Source organism: Schistocerca serialis, unplaced genomic scaffold (assembly GCF_023864345.2).
Source record: "Schistocerca serialis cubense isolate TAMUIC-IGC-003099 unplaced genomic scaffold, iqSchSeri2.2 HiC_scaffold_199, whole genome shotgun sequence".
NCBI lineage: Eukaryota > Metazoa > Arthropoda > Insecta > Orthoptera > Acrididae > Schistocerca > Schistocerca serialis.
The window spans coordinates 15,001-20,000 of NW_026047761.1; the positions used below are offsets into that span (position 1 = coordinate 15,001).

General features: G+C 51.0%; 1 non-coding gene across 1 annotated transcript in view; it reads left to right on the top strand.

The window, feature by feature from the left end:
• The first annotated feature begins 4,075 nt into the window (after positions 1-4,075).
• The window catches only part of LOC126443868 (small subunit ribosomal RNA), a 1,909-nt gene continuing 984 nt past the window's right edge, over positions 4,076-5,000 (top strand). Inside the window, exon 1 of the ribosomal RNA XR_007582241.1 lies at positions 4,076-5,000. This exon is cut by the window's right edge and continues 984 nt beyond it. This is a non-coding gene — a ribosomal RNA (small subunit ribosomal RNA).

The following is a 5,000-nucleotide window of genomic DNA, read 5'->3' on the forward strand; positions in this document are numbered from 1 at the left end:
AGTACACAAACAATGGCAGGAATGAAAGACACAGATCTGCCACAACCTTGGAATCGGAGCGCCGCCTGTCATGAGCCACAAGTGCATCCTGACGTGACAAATCGGATGATCCCGCAGGCATGCACTTACGATAATCACTATCAACGAACCTGCCGCCCCCTCCCCCCCCAAAATACACCTTTCCCTACAACGTGTACCTTAACCTAAGCTATATTGTACCTTAACCTAAGCGATATTGTACCTTAACCTAAGGTATATCGTACCTTAACCTAACCTACATTGCGCCTTCACCTAACCTACGTTGTACCTTAACCTAACCTACGTTGTACCTTAACCTAACCTACGTTGTACCTTAACCTAACCTACGTTGTACCTTAACCTAACCTACGTTGTACCTTAACCTAACCTACGTTGTACCTTAACCTAACCTACGTTGTACCTTAACCTAACCTACGTTGTACCTTAACCTAACCTACGTTGTGCCTTAACCTAACCTACGTTGTGCCTTAACCTAACCTACGTTGTGCCTTAACCTAACCTACGTTGTGCCTTAACCTAACCTACGTTGTGCCTTAACCTAACCTACGTTGTGCCTTAACCTAACCTACGTTGTGCCTTAACCTAACCTACGTTGTGCCTTAACCTAACCTATGTTGTGCCTTAACCTAACCTATGTTGTGCCTTAACCTAACCTATGTTGTGCCTTAACCTAACCTATGTTGTGCCTTAACCTAACCTATGTTGTGCCTTAACCTAACCTATGTTGTGCCTTAACCTAACCTATGTTGTGCCTTAACCTAACCTATGTTGTGCCTTAACCTAACCTATGTTGTGCCTTAACCTAACCTACGTTGTGCCTTAACCTAACCTACGTTGTGCCTTAACCTAACCTACGTTGTGCCTTAACCTAACCTACGTTGTGCCTTAACCTAACCTACGTTGTGCCTTAACCTAACCTACGTTGTGCCTTAACCTAACCTACGTTGTGCCTTAACCTAACCTACGTTGTGCCTTAACCTAACCTACGTTGTGCCTTAACCTAACCTACGTTGTGCCTTAACCTAACCTACGTTGTGCCTTAACCTAACCTACGTTGTGCCTTAACCTAACCTACGTTGTGCCTTAACCTAACCTACGTTGTGCCTTAACCTAACCTACGTTGTGCCTTAACCTAACCTACGTTGTGCCTTAACCTAACCTACGTTGTGCCTTAACCTAACCTACGTTGTGCCTTAACCTAACCTACGTTGTGCCTTAACCTAACCTACGTTGTGCCTTAACCTAACCTACGTTGTGCCTTAACCTAACCTACGTTGTGCCTTAACCTAACCTACGTTGTGCCTTAACCTAACCTACGTTGTGCCTTAACCTAACCTATGTTGTGCCTTAACCTAACCTATGTTGTGCCTTAACCTAACCTATGTTGTGCCTTAACCTAACCTATGTTGTGCCTTAACCTAACCTATGTTGTGCCTTAACCTAACCTATGTTGTGCCTTAACCTAACCTATGTTGTGCCTTAACCTAACCTATGTTGTGCCTTAACCTAACCTATGTTGTGCCTTAACCTAACCTATGTTGTGCCTTAACCTAACCTACGTTGTGCCTTAACCTAACCTATGTTGTGCCTTAACCTAACCCATATTGTACCTTAACCTAACCCATATTGTACCTTAACCTAACCCATATTGTACCTTAACCTAACCCATATTGTACCTTAACCTAACCCATATTGTACCTTAACGTAACCTAATTTGTGCCTTAACGTAACCTAATTTGTGCCTTAACGTAACCTAATTTGTGCCTTAACGTAACCTAATTTGTGCCTTAACGTAACCTAATTTGTGCCTTAACGTAACCTAATTTGTGCCTTAACGTAACCTAATTTGTGCCTTAACGTAACCTAATTTGTGCCTTAACGTAACCTAATTTGTGCCTTAACGTAACCTAATTTGTGCCTTAACGTAACCTAATTTGTGCCTTAACGTAACCTAATTTGTGCCTTAACGTAACCTAATTTGTGCCTTAACGTAACCTAATTTGTGCCTTAACGTAACCTAATTTGTGCCTTAACGTAACCTAATTTGTGCCTTAACGTAACCTAATTTGTGCCTTAACGTAACCCATGTTGTGCCTTAACGTAACCCATGTTGTGCCTTAACGTAACCCAATTTGTGCCTTAACGTAACCCATGTTGTGCCTTAACCTAACCTATATTGTGCCTCAACCTAACCTATATTGCGCCTTAACCTGACGCACGTTGTCGCTGAACCTGCTCTGTAATTGTTATGCAACTCGTTAAATTAGTGTAGTGTTGCCTAACCGCAACCCTCGCAATATAGTTCGCTATTCGCACTGCCCGGTCCCCTGTGTATCGCGTCATGTTAAACACCTTGCAGGTGTTGCTGACTTTCCACATGCTCCTGCTATACACTGTAATGTGGATAGCAGCAGGACGTACATGCCCCCCCCCCTTCCCCCCTGCCTTCGCAAGCTGGTCGTTGAGAAGTTTGCATGTTCAATGCCCTTCGCATGCCGACGTACTCAGCCTACGTTGTGGTACGGCCTGTCACCTGTCCGCCGATGTACGCAAAACCCACAAACTGTACTGCACATTGGTCCGTATGTACTGAATGATACATCGTGGCACATGTGTGACCGTACGACGACTGCGCCTAGCAACGGCAGACCATACAGTCCAAATATTGTGCACGCAGCTACGTGTCGTCTCCCTATAAGAGCTGGATTGCAGTGTGGTACGCCATTCAGACGTGTGGGAGGAACGGACGCCCTGGATGGCGATCAGCATGAGCAGTCTGTTGATGTAGTGGAGCGTGTATTCGGACGTAGTCGTCTCTTCTCACACACCGTGATAGCATGTTGCACCGCGTTCCACATCTGCGACATCCTGCAGAGGCCGGCTGACAGTCGTTCGCGCAATGGACACCGCATACGTACGGGGGCTACCTTCCACGTGTTCTCGAGGCGTGCACATGTTGTTGCGTCTATGTGGGCAGACGTAGTGTGTTGTGACACCTGACACAGGCATGCAATACTCGTTGCAAATGGCGATGGACGTCTACGTTTGCTGGTGACGTTACGCAAATGAACAACAGGTAACCCGTTGTGGTGCGGTTGTTCTCGCTAGAGGTGAATCAGTGTTGGCGACGATCGGTCGAGCTATTAACCGGTTGTTTCAGGGATACCCACCATGCCCACGAACGTGAAAGGGGACCCACCATGCCCACGAACGCGAAAGGGGATCTGGGTGTGAGGCGATACGCGGCGGTGGCTGGGTGGGACCGTCCCCGGCCGGTGAGGGGGGGCCGCCCGGCGTGCTGGCAGCGCGGTGCGTGGGCGCACGCGCTACAGCCGGCTGGTGGGGGCGGCCAGTGGCAGGCGCGCCGGCCGACGGACGCGGCAGGCGGCGCAGCTGCGCGCCGGCGCCCCCTGCTCGCGGCGCCTTGCGGCCAAAGTAGGTCCTCGCGGGCCCGGTGCGAAGCGCGGTGGCCATCTGCAGTGTGCTGGTCCGATTGAGGACTGTGTGCGCTGAGGATGCGCCGCCGCCCGGCGCTCGGCGCCGCGACGCCGTCTGCTGCTCGGTCGCCCCAGCGGTTCTCGCAGGTGGTTTGTATCGCAGCTGTGCGGACGTGTTGGCGCGTGCGCTGTGCTGGGAGAGTTCGCTTCGGCACCCAAGTGGGGCTTTTGTCCTTCTGTGGCGCTGGCGTTGGAGCTGCCGGTCACCGTAGGTGGCGCGTGTTGTCTCCCGCCGGCAATGCCACGACAGCACGCTCCCGGGCCTCTGTCGGCAGCGGCAAGCTCAGTTGGGAGCACGGGTGGTCGCACCTAAAGCGTCTACTCGCCTAACTCCGGGCGATTGCGCCTCTCTCGAACCCGACCAAGTACTTAGGACGGCGCTGCGCGCCGCCGGGACCTGAGAGGGTTTCGAGGTGTGTTGTGCAGGGGAGCTCAGCCTCCTCCTGTTTGCAGAATAATTGAGCGGACGCTTGCGTGTTCGCGCGGGCCCCCGGGACACACTCCCGGGCGGCCGGCTGCTCAGCTCTAGTTGACGCAGCTCCCTGGTTGATCCTGCCAGTAGTCATATGCTTGTCTCAAAGATTAAGCCATGCATGTCTCAGTACAAGCCGCATTAAGGTGAAACCGCGAATGGCTCATTAAATCAGTTATGGTTCCTTAGATCGTACCCACGTTACTTGGATAACTGTGGTAATTCTAGAGCTAATACATGCAAACAGAGTCCCGACCAGAGATGGAAGGGACGCTTTTATTAGATCAAAACCAATCGGTCGGCTCGTCCGGTCCGTTTGCCTTGGTGACTCTGAATAACTTTGGGCTGATCGCACGGTCCTCGTACCGGCGACGCATCTTTCAAATGTCTGCCTTATCAACTGTCGATGGTAGGTTCTGCGCCTACCATGGTTGTAACGGGTAACGGGGAATCAGGGTTCGATTCCGGAGAGGGAGCCTGAGAAACGGCTACCACATCCAAGGAAGGCAGCAGGCGCGCAAATTACCCACTCCCGGCACGGGGAGGTAGTGACGAAAAATAACGATACGGGACTCATCCGAGGCCCCGTAATCGGAATGAGTACACTTTAAATCCTTTAACGAGTATCTATTGGAGGGCAAGTCTGGTGCCAGCAGCCGCGGTAATTCCAGCTCCAATAGCGTATATTAAAGTTGTTGCGGTTAAAAAGCTCGTAGTTGGATTTGTGTCCCACGCTGTTGGTTCACCGCCCGTCGGTGTTTAACTGGCATGTATCGTGGGACGTCCTGCCGGTGGGGCGAGCCGAAGGCGTGCGACCGCCTCGTGCGTGCTCGTGCGTCCCGAGGCGGACCCCGTTGAAATCCTACCAGGGTGCTCTTTATTGAGTGTCTCGGTGGGCCGGCACGTTTACTTTGAACAAATTAGAGTGCTTAAAGCAGGCAAGCCCGCCTGAATACTGTGTGCATGGAATAATGGAATAGGACCTCGGTTCT